The sequence below is a fragment of the Asterias rubens genome, chromosome 9, assembly GCF_902459465.1.
Source record: "Asterias rubens chromosome 9, eAstRub1.3, whole genome shotgun sequence".
Taxonomy (NCBI): Eukaryota; Metazoa; Echinodermata; class Asteroidea; order Forcipulatida; family Asteriidae; genus Asterias; species Asterias rubens.
The window spans coordinates 12,381,703-12,393,901 of record NC_047070.1 but is presented as its reverse complement, the minus strand read 5'-3'; the positions used below and the strand labels follow the sequence as shown (position 1 = coordinate 12,393,901).

At 40.9% G+C, this 12,199-nt stretch overlaps 1 protein-coding gene across 1 annotated transcript in view; it reads left to right on the top strand.

Annotated features, from left to right (window-relative positions):
• Nucleotides 1-12,199, top strand: part of LOC117294495 (probable cytosolic iron-sulfur protein assembly protein CIAO1) — a 49,367-nt gene that overhangs the window by 8,307 nt on the left and 28,861 nt on the right. Inside the window, exon 2 of the mRNA XM_033776924.1 lies at nucleotides 7,291-7,382. The gene's annotated coding sequence lies outside the window, so the exon portion shown is untranslated. The remainder of the gene's footprint in view (nucleotides 1-7,290; nucleotides 7,383-12,199) is intronic.

Sequence of the window (12,199 nt, the reverse complement as noted above, 5' to 3'; positions counted from 1 at the left end):
CATTTTTTTGCCTCAGGAGTCATAGACGAACACGGGTTGTCGTTGAGCAAACCTTTGGACAGCTCAAGAGAAGATTTCCTTGCCTTTCCCTTGGAATGAGGGTATCCCCAGAAAGGGCATGCTTCATCATAAAAGCTTGTTGTGTACTCTTTAACATCTCCAAGAGTCTCAGGGAGCCTGAATTTGATGGTGATCTTGATGAAGATGCAGACGACAACTATGAAGATGAAGGCATTCAGTACAACGGCCCTTTGCATGATGGCACAGTCAAGAGGAACGAACTAATCAATCGCTATTTCTAAGAGAGAGAACAAGATTTGTCAGGGGGTTGTAAATAAGCGATTAAAAGGGTAGCGACGAGTTCTTAAACGGCAGTTAAAACCGGCAGGGTCATGGCATGTGTTCGACGAGGGCCTTTTTTGCACGGCAAAAAAACATGCAAGGTTTTAAACGGCCGTTTAAGAACAAGTCACTAGTCTTTTATTCCCATTCATAAATACCTTTTTTGTTTAAAAAAGCATAATAAATCATAAAGTAAGAAACTCTGTTAAGCTTATCCATTTCCGACGTGCTTGAGCTCCGTGTGTTGCATTGTTATGACTGAGACAACAGTTTGCGAATCTGTTCGTGCGCATATAGTCTTGGTGCAAGGTGTCTCATTTTCCTTTCACACACAGCACGGCCAACTAACCAACAGCGCCCGCATCGCCCGTAACAAGAAACGTCTTGCACCAAGACTAGCCCAGAGTATCCACTCACAACCAAAAAAAAACACTGGTCATTATTAAAGGTTTAAACACCCCCACATTTTTTATTTGCAGTTCACATTTTCTCAACCCTTGAGCATTATTCTGATATTGGCAGAAAATTACTATATTTCTCCTTGAAATTTGTCAAAAGCAAGCTTGCAACTACCAAATTTAATTGCAGTACACTATGTGCACCCGGGCAGAAGTAAATTTGAATATGGGACGCAGACGCGCTATATTTTTCGCTGTTCCACTCGAGCTTGTGTGATAACATGTATAATCCCTAGACTTGGCCTAGGGGAGAAGGGTCAAGGAGCTGAATTTGACACACTGTTCGGTTTTTTTTCGAATTCTTTGGCACTAAAATTAATAACAACACAAAAAAATGCACATACATGATTCATTATTGTGTTCTCTTTTCCTTGAGACTGAATGTGTCTTTTAATGATTTTCTTTTAAGAACAAACACAATTCTTTTTATACAATTATGTAAATAGGTATACAGTAAACAGACCATGATATTTTTTTGTTATAAATTACATGTACAACTGAAATTACTAATCAAAAAGGAAAGCTTCAGAACCTCTGTTAAAGACACTGGACACTATTGGTAATTGTTAAAGACCAGTCTTCTCACTTGGTGTATCTCAACATGAGCATTAGAATAAGTTGTGTACTTTAAGATTTGAAATGCAACGTTAGGAGAATATAAAGTGTTGAAGTTTGAATAAAATGTTGTATTGACATCATCCAATTGGCACACTCAGTTATTTTTATCAAATACATGAACTAGGATGTCTAGAAATGGCCTTTTGCACCCGCTGCCCCCCCCCCCCCCCCCAAACCCAAAACAAAAATGTCTGGTAACAACCAACCTCTCCCCATTATACGTTACCAAGTAAGGTTTTATGCTAATAAATATTTTGAGTAATTACCAATAGTGTCCACTGCCTTAAAAGCTTTGACTGAAACTATAAAGTAATTCCCGCAATAATTATGGGCAAATTAAGAGGATGTTAAACGAAACCTCCCCCCCACCCCCCAAGAAAAAAATAAAAATATAAATGAAGAAACAACTTATTTATATTATTTAATAATATATTACTTTAATAATTTATCAATTAAATAATTTATTTATATTATTTAACAATTTTGTTTATTTCTAGCTAAGTCAACAATTATCCATTAAAATATGGCAAGGCTCTGTCCAAAACAAGGTAGACCAACACAAACATCTTCAAATAAAACAATTAACCCTCATTCACTAGTGTCATCCCATTTTCCTGCAGCTTCACATTTAACAAGACACTTAAGGTTTGGCTGATATTAGCCAAAGCTTCTGCAATCTGTTTAGAGACGCCTAACTGTTCCTTTGCTACTACCAACCTTTCCTTTTCAACATTATATATGGCATTATTAGGTATCCTTGTACATGTACTGAGTTTGGTGGTCAGCTTTGGTTTCTTTGCCACCACAGGCATATCCTCTTCCTCCCCCTCTTCCTCTTCCTCCCCCTCCGGCTCACACTCATCTTCTCCACCATCTTCAACAACCGCCTGTCTTGCATCTTCGGCAGCTATTACTGTGGAAGTTGTAAAGTGAAGAATTAGACAAATTACGTGCAAGTTCAATACCATGGCAGCAAATTTTATAGTTGAAAAAAATATTATCCTCATGAATAGTTAGTTAAAAAGAAAATGTAGTTACCATATGCCACATTGTTGATCATGGCCACGTCCTCATTAAGGTCCGTCTCACCATCTTCATGGTTAACAATGCCATCCTTGGCAATGGGGTCCAACACATCCAGTACAATATCATACGTCTTGTTTGGTTTGGGCTTCGGACCCCCTCCTGAAAGCAAAAACAAGTAAATTATTTCAGAGCAGTTCATCACCCACTTTCATGACACTTGCAATACGCACTGTCTAATAAAAACACTGGAAGTAAGTAAAGGTTTTTATACCACCCTCCAGTACGAGCATCTGATTGGTGGATAACGTTGGTTATTACACGAGCACGAGTGGAATTCAAAAAAATATTGTGCTTGCGCGTCTCATATTAAATGAGGCGAAGACCGAGTTATACTTTTAAGGTGCTTCTGTAAACCCAGTGTGGTTTATGTAATTGGCTGAGGGCAGAGATGGTTTTTGTGAATGATGAGCTTGGTGTGTGTTACTTCCCCCCCCCCCCGCAAATCCCCACAGAGCAGAGCTGAGATGGATAAAATGGAATGAAATACATTGCATGGTAAATAGGGATAAATAAGTACCCCGAAAAAAGGAAAACTTACTCTGTCTTGGAAAACTCTCGGTGGTAAGCCTTGGCCTTGCTGGCCACATCTGACCACTTATGACGGATCTTATCATGATCACGCTTGCGTCCCCCACTCGCAACAAGAACTTCTGATAACTGTTTCCAGTGTTCAGTCTTCACACTCTCCACACCTGCATCGGCCTTCTTTCCTTTCGTGTTCGTTCCAAATAACGCGGCTGTATTTGCTTTCACAAAGGCACACAAAACCGCCACTTCTTCATGCTCCCAGTTTGGTGAGCGGTCAGACGTTTTAGTGTTTCTGCACACATTTTGTTTATATCGGCAAAAAAGTGCACAAAGTTACATTAGCCTACTACAGTCATGACAGTCATCAAATGTAAATAAAAACCAAGTAAGTCGCAAGCATTGCTGAGTTTTCTCTACTAACATGACTAAGTAATAAATTTTATATGGTATTTTATAAGGCTATAATTATATATTTATAAATAATTTATATTAATTTTGGTTTTTACCCACACACCGATGTGTGTTAGTTAGCACTGTATACTCAGTACTTTCCCCTGAGTCCTGTGAAAAAATATCACAGGCATGTTACTCGGGTGGGATTGGAACCCACAACCCTCCTGACGCTGGCAATTCTAGAGCAATAATTTATGGTATTTTTATTATAGCATATTCTGATGATGATAGTGACTCGTTTTGTGACAGTTTTTGATTGTCATGAATGAATTGATTGATGCCCAACACATTTTTTGTGTGCTACCCTCAGGCTCTGGTCAGTCGGTGCTCTACAAAGATTCATTTCATGTCATGTAAATTGTAATTATTGACATATTATTTTAAATAAATAAAATAACTGTCAGGACAGTGAGTCTGACACTCAGTGTAGCAGATTGTTATATTCTGCAAGAACCAAATTGTTTCACTTGATTGAAGTTGCTGTCGAATGTTGTAAATCGTTTCCTCGCTCCACAAAACAAAAACGAGAACAACACGCTAAACGATACATAACGTTAAACAAAGTTACATGTACGTACGCTTTTTTCATGTTTTTGCTGCAGCGGGCTGATACTTGGTTCAGTAACAACAACGAACAGTTGACCTTTTTATCGTAGCGACTGACTGACTGTGTAACTGTAATGTAATAATTTGCACTCGGAATACTTGAATGTAGTCTCTAAGAATGACACCCAAAAGATCGACACAATTCTACTCAACAACAATACTTACTTTGAGTGAGTACTTTCAGCGCCTTTCACAACTTCAGCAGACGACATTTCACTCGCTTTTCACTCTACTCCAATCATTTTCCACGATTTCTCGCCAGTGCGTCCATGTGTGCGTGGAACGGTACTGAGTGTCTGCCATCTTGAATGAATTATATACGACTGTTCCATGACCCAAGTTGCAACAACACGAAACAGCCGTACAACTTTAATAGTTCATCCTCGTCCAAAGGGTTGTTTTTATTAAGAGTGAAAATGGTTTGAGTTGCAACTCGTCGCGCTTACGACGTGTTTGGTGAAATGGATTGTGGAACTCGTCGCAGCCGCGACGTGTCTAAGTCTGCGACGCATCGCAAACCCTACGATGCTTCGCTACTTGCGATGAGTTTCGTGAAATCGGGGGCAGGACCCATAAGGGCAGTGGCGGCAACCGTGACCCACAGCTCAACATCCACCTGCTCGTCATAAGCCCGCCAACCAAACCCTGAGAATTGCACAGATGCCAACCGGATGGTTTCGGCATACTTGAGCAGTTCTGCTGCCCTACCATTGTGTTTGGCCAGGTAAATTGCCATAAAAACATGAAAGGCAGACTGCCACTTATCAATGCTGTCTATCCGCCGATTATGCTGGGTTGCAGGGCGAATAACCATATTCCCGGATTCATCCACCGCACTGTGGATCTCGGACTGTTGCTGCCTAGAGTTGGCCAACAACTGAATCGAATTATCAGACAATAATTGGGCGAAATCCACAAACTCCCCATCCCAAATCTGTTGTTTTAATGCCATGGGGACAGCAAAACCCAGAGTGGTGTCCAACACATTACTATTAACCGCTTGTGGCACACCAACTTGACTTATATTTGCTGGGAGGCTAACCAAAACTGGTTGTTGTACACCATTATTATACATTGGTTGAGGAGAGGGGGTTATGTCCGTAACAGTAACACCATTATTATAACTGCCAATACCATTACTGCAACAACTACAAGTACTACTGCTAGTACTACTAGTTGTAGGCCTACTAGTACCACTACCTGCAGTATTGTTAATACAACTACGGCTGATGAACCCAGCCTGCTGGACGTTTTGGACGCGACATTTTTGAAGTGATTTTTGGGGTTGAACAAAGAATTGACTAGAGTAGGATTTGAACCAATGACCTCCGGATTAACGTGCCGGCGCTCTACCAACTGAGCTATCTAGCCCTATATTGGCAGTGTCCCTATGTTGTCAATATCTTTGTTCGGGGTGCCAGTCAGAAGCCATACAACCGTAAACTGCCGTGTAGCCAGGGATCACACCCAAATTACGATACAACCTGGGAAGCGGCAGCTAGGGGATCACCTTAAGGGGATGGGACTTTTTGTTTCAGATATCAATATAAACCTCGAGGGAAACTGACTGGGTAAATTTGTAAATGATTTTTGGGGTTGAACAAAGAATTGACTAGAGTGGGATTCGAACCAAAACTGCCGTGCTCTTTTTTTCCGTTGGCCGTCGTGCCCTTTTTTTTTTACCCAAGCCCAAGATTTTATTATTGACACAAGCATTTTTTTTCAGCCGACTACTTACGGCCGACAATATTAATCCAGGGAACTCTATAGCAGTCATGGTATTCAACGTTACAAGCGCAACTGAGATTCCACTCCCGAGTCATCGCACACGCTAGCGCTAACCTGCATCGCATATAATCCACTCGCTCGTTTATCTGACGTCCCGATTTCACAAGGAACCAGTCTAACACCATCCATTGATCAACAGAGGGCGCTGTTGTTAAAATGCCCATATATGGTATCCTCCGTTTGTGAACGGACGAAATAATTGTTGGTGAATGAAATGACTCTTGGAAATGTTTACGAAGGAATTTGCCAAAATTAAGACGCAAAAAGAGCATTTTGAGGAAGATGTAAAAGATGAATTTGAGAACTATGCCCCCAAATGCAAGAAATTTAACTTTGGCCTTGGTGCCCTTCAAAATTTGCCTATATCCAAGGCCAAAGTGGCCTTGCCCTAAAAAAATTGTAATTCCAGGCCTGATTATTAGCATAAAACCTTTCTTGATAACGAGTAATTTGGAGAGGTTGATGGTATAAAACATTGTAAGAAACGGCTCCCTCTGAAGTGCCATAGTTTTCGAGTAAGTAGTAATTTTCCTACGAATTTGATTGCGAGACCTCAGATTTAGAACTTGAGGTCTCGAAGTCAACCATCTATACAGACACAACTTTGTGTGACAAGTGTGTTTTTTTCTTTCATTAATATCTCGCAAGTTCGATGACCGATTGAGCTTAAACTTTCACAGGTTTGTTATTTTATGCGTATGTTAAGATACACCAACTTTGAAGGCTAGTCTTTGACAATTACCAATAGTGTCCACTGCCTTCAAGTTTCAAGTCAGAACATTGTTGCAATCAGGAGTTATGACCATTTATGTTTCTCATTGTTTCAACTCATTCAACTGGAACCAGTGACAGAGAGTTTGATTTCTATTTCAACAAATTATTTTAAAACTTGAAGATTTTAATTTGAGCTTGTTTCTTTTAAATCCAGATGTCAATGTTTGAACCTGAAAAAAAAAAAATACATTTGTTTTTATTCCAAAAAACTTCACCATTATTTTTATTAAAAAAACTTCAACAATGTTTGAAAACATAGCTGAACATTAATGAAAATGACTGGCAAATGTGTATAACAATCTCCCTTTGGCTTGTATATACAAAAAACAACTCAACTCAAAGACTTAAACTTAAACCAAAAACTTAAACATTTCCAAAAACATTAACCCGGACGGACAGATGCCGGACGGAAATTGATATTACATCGGCTCACACTGCTCTGCAGCTCGCCAAAAATGATAAGACGAGTTACATTTTTTCTGTCAGAATAAAATATTTTTTTCTCTTTTTAAGCTGGTCTAATGAAATTAGACATAGAAATCTGACTGGCTTGACCAGCCAAGACGTTCTGCTGATACATTGTATGATCAAGCCTACATTTGTAATAAAGTGTTTGTTATAACTTTATCCTCAACAGTTGATCATGAAGATGATGATTACCAGTGCGTTGGTGTTGTGAGTGTTCACACTCAGGATGTAAAGAATGTAAGTTGGCATCCACATAAAGAGGTAAGCATTGTGTCATAATGTTGTCTATCACATAACATGTGTGATGGTGTTAATACAGTATTTATTGAGGCCACACATAGCAACGGTCATTGGGTGCACATCTGTACTAACAACAAAATATTATTTGTTGGTGAAGAAAGAAAAAAACTTTTACTAGTGAAACTAGTCAAAACATAAACAAAACTATATAATTTGACTGTGTTTTATAGAAAATTCATTTACAAAGTTTATAATTTACCAGCCTGACGAACTCTTTCATGATAAAAAGAAAAAAGATTGTTACATGCAGTTTGGTTAATTCTCATGGTGAGTACTGACTTTGGCGCTACAGTATGGGAGTCAGAGTGTAGTGTCTTGTGCATACAGTAGGGATGAGAAATTTGTAGCTGTAGCGTCTTTTATTTCACCCTTAACTTTTATCAACACATGAGGGTGCTGTTTGTTTACAACTTTTTATGCTACGCCATCTTTTTGTCACAATCTATGGAGTGTGAGTGAACTATTACTATAAAGATCTTTTGGATCAAAGAACACCATCTTTCCAGATTGGCCATCCAGAATGAGCATTCAGCTGTACTGATAACGGTGAGTGTAACAATCAATTATACATGTGTATTCAGCCTACATTGGTGACCCAGACCTGATCGAAACAGGGATTTTTGTGTATGTAAAACATCGATGCTCAGTGAGAGTACCATTCTTCTACGTCAGACACTATTGACGATATTGGGGCAATCATTTTTGTATCGTTAGTTCATTGTGTTCCATTGTCTTTTACTTCACTTCTTGACTCACAACTATGGCCGTAGCGAGGATACGCCAGTACTGGTGGAGGATAAATCACATCACAATCACAGATCCCATTATCTGGTTCGCCCAGGCCCAGGCGCAATTCCTCAGGTATTAAGCACAAGGACACCAAGTTTGGCCACATCATAGCCTCATTGCAACTAGATCATTCAAGAAGAGTAAGAGCTCGCCATTTCGCCACTGAAGGAAACTCCACACACCATACTGAAGGAGCAGTTGATCCAGCGCACTTCCGCCTCCGAGCAAAAACAAGTACAGATGCTCCTTACAGAGAAGGAGTTAGGAGATAAAAAACCATCCTAACTACTATGTCGTATGCACCAGAAGAGGGCATCCTCTGTCGTCAAACAGTTGTTTTTACAGTGTCTTCAAATAACATGACTGTTGGATCAACTAGCTATTCTCACTAATCACATACTCAAGGTCTCTATTTCAGCAACAAACACTAAGTGAGCAAATAGCAAGCCTCACACTTCAGGTGAACGCTCTCCAATCCATCATTAACAGTGTGGGTAGGTCTCGCAGCCACAGTCGGGTACAACAGAATCGGAAAGACTCGCCATCTATCTACTGGTATCACAATTGCTTTGGTGACAAAGCGCACACATGCACCCCGCCATGCTCATGCGCATCACAGTCTAGGAAACGACCCCACCAGTGAATAGGAGCGGCACTTCAGCCTAGTGGCGGACAACTCTGGCGGACTGTTCTTCAATTGTGACTCCCTCAACAAGACCAAATTTTTGGTAGACACTGGTGCTGTCGTTAGTGTGTTTCCCCCTCGCTAGCGGAAAGGAAACATGTAAGCACTTTTTCATTGCAGGCTGCCAACGGCACAGGGATCCCTTCCTGCAGATGCAGTCGATGGATTTTCTTTATGGCTGACACGCCTACTCTAATTCTCGGTGCAGATTTTTTACATCACTACAAATACCTTGTTGATGTGGCTAGGCATCGGTTCATCGATACCACAACTCATCTCTCCATCTCAGGGGTTGAGGCACCAGGCTTACCGGTTAGTCCAGTCTTACTCATCCCTACACAATCCACCAAGTATGACACACTCCTTGGTGAGTTTTCTCAAATAACGCAGCCACTGTATAAGAAAGCTCTAGTCACCCATGATGTTACTCACTGCATTGTCCCGAAGGTGCAACCTGTTTTTGCAGAGTCGCTCCCACGGTCGCCTCCGACCGCCTGTTCATCGTAAAGGAAGAGTTCAACCAAATGATGGATTTGGGAATCATTCAACCCTCGGACAGTAATTGGTCCTCACCACTCAGGGCTCGAATTTCACGCTGGACCGCAGGCCCGAGGCCAGTGATTTTAGCTTCAGTCCAGCAAACTTTATGCCGAACAAGTCCGGCGGTCTTGTGTTTTTTTTATGCATACTAATATAGTTACTATTACAAATAATTATATGAAATATATTATCTTTCATTAAAAAATGTATTTCAATATCATTTAGAATAAAAGTTTTTGTTTTACTTGTCGTCAAATCAGTGTTCTGAGCACGCTTGCGGAACGTCAATCCGTCCTTTTTTCACGTGCATCAGGCTGCATACAAGTTTTCCATTCAGTTTACTCATGCCCACACCTTGTACATCTAGTCTCAACCCATTTATGTTTATGCACCCGGGGAGTGAGCGAGCGGGGACGAGGGAGTGATGTGTTGGTACCCGGCACGGCGGCACACCTTAGTACAGCGATGTTTGTTTACCACTGACCATGTCTAAAGTCTGTTACCTTACAAAGGAGTGTTGAATTTGCATTAAGAAGGTCTGGTTGCAATACCACACATCCCTGTGTTGCATGGATTAAAAGTAAGGTCTTGTTGCCAAACGTCTTGCTTAGTATGGCTACCAACAGTGATGAGCTTCTGACTACTGCTGTCAAATTTTTGGTCAATCTTTTTTTATGACGATCTTTTTGTGAATGCTGCACGTAGCAGTGTTTTGTTGGTGATTTGTCTGTCAAATCAGAATTTTGTTTTTTGAGGCGGTGAGAATGACGTGAAGTAGGTATATGGAACTTTATTGATTGGGTTTCACAGCAAAAAAAAAGCCTCCTAAGGGATGAAAAAGGCCTGCTGTTGTATCATGTTAACTTTTTTTTTTCCTAATAAAATTTTGGTCTTGTAAAAAATCTTCCGGTCCAGTAAAAGTTCTGAGCAACAAGCCCTGCGGTCTTGTGGATTTTTTCCCCAAATTCGAGCCCTGCCACTTCATCTAGTGCCAAAAAAGACACCTGGGGATTGGCGCCCCTGGGGGATTATACATATAGAGCTCTTAATGGCATCACTGTACATAATGTACCTGACCGCTACCCAATAGCACATCTTCATGATTTTGCTTCCAACCTCACCGGGTTTTCAGTAAGATGGACCTCGTATGCGCATATCATTAGATCCCAATGAAACCTATGGATGTTGACAAGACTGGCATATAACAACACCTTTTGGGCTATATGTATTTGTCCGAATGCCTTTTGGACTGCAAAATTCTGCACAGATATTCGAGCGGTTTGTGGACCAAATAATCCTTGGTTTACCATTTGTCTATGCCTACATCAACGACATTCTCATTGGCAGTGAATCACCGGAGCAACATGAAGAACACAACCCAAGTAAAATGTGTGTTCGGTGTACCTGAGTTACCGTTCTTGGGACACCACTTCAACCATACTGGTATCAGGCCACTCTGAAAGAACGTCACTGTGATTCAGGACTACCCACAGCCTACATCACTCAAGAAGTTAAGAGGTTTCCTTGGGCTTGTTAAATTCTGCAGGAGTTTCACCCCTGGGCTGTGCAGAAATTCTCTACCAGCTCAATGACCTCCTTGCTTCAGAGGGAAAAATCGTCACGTCAGCCCATTGTTTGGACTCCAGAGTGTGACAAAGGCCTTCTCCATCATCATGACAGCCCTATCCAATGCCACGCTGTTAGTCCATCCAGATGTCAATGCCCCGCTCAGTATCATGGTGGATGCATCCGACCATGCTGTCAGGGGTGTTTTGCAACATTGAACTGCACTAGAGTGGCAACCGATCGCCTTCTTCTCAAAGAAACTTGTGCCAGCCGAGACACAACACAGTAAGTTTGGCTAGAACTGTTGCCGATATACCTCACTATTCGACATTACGGACATGCTTGAAGGACGACTGTTTTGCATCTAAACAGACCACAAGCCACAAGTCTATGGCCCTGTACACTACATCTCGATACCTGATTGGTACGATGCCTACGAACAGAACTGTGGTCACGGATTAGTCTACATGCACTGTATGGCTGCTGTGCGGAGGGTCCACTCAGATTACACAGCGCAGTTAATCACCACATGCAGTGCAACACAAGATAGTGATGCTTGGTGCAAGCTAAAAACATGCCCTCAAAGTTGAAACAATACACGATTATTTTCACGTTAGGCAAATGTTCCTTTAGGTTCGTCCTTTCTTTCAGGTATCTTTTTCGACTTCCCACTAGCTGGAAAAGTTGTTGGGATGGTGTCATGTTTAAGAAAAGAGCTTTTCTCTTTATGTCAAAAAGTATAGTGTATTCCGGATTCTCAAAAGTGTTTGCGTCACAGCGCTGGAAAAGACGTCGGACCAGACCACTTTGCAAACTGACCCCATCTTAAGTTGTTGCATCCAGCAGCAATACACCTGGTCGACATTGCCGGAAAAATGCAAGAACAAAAACCTTCTTTTTTTGAAACGTACAAACTCACTACTAGGACCCTTATGTACTTGCACGTACGTGTGTTTGATGTTTGATCGAGGCAAAGTCTGCCTCGATTAGTCACAAGGGGTAGGCGGAGTCACCCCCAAACAACTTTATCTATTTTTTTTTTTAAAGATATAAATTGTTACAAACAATTACTCAATAAATTATTTTATTGTTCATAAACATATACTCTAATGTTTCAAGAAAAAAATTCTCCTTCCAGGTGACTTTAGGATGAAGTCTACGAACTTTATAGGCCCTTTGGCCATAAAAACAAAAAACT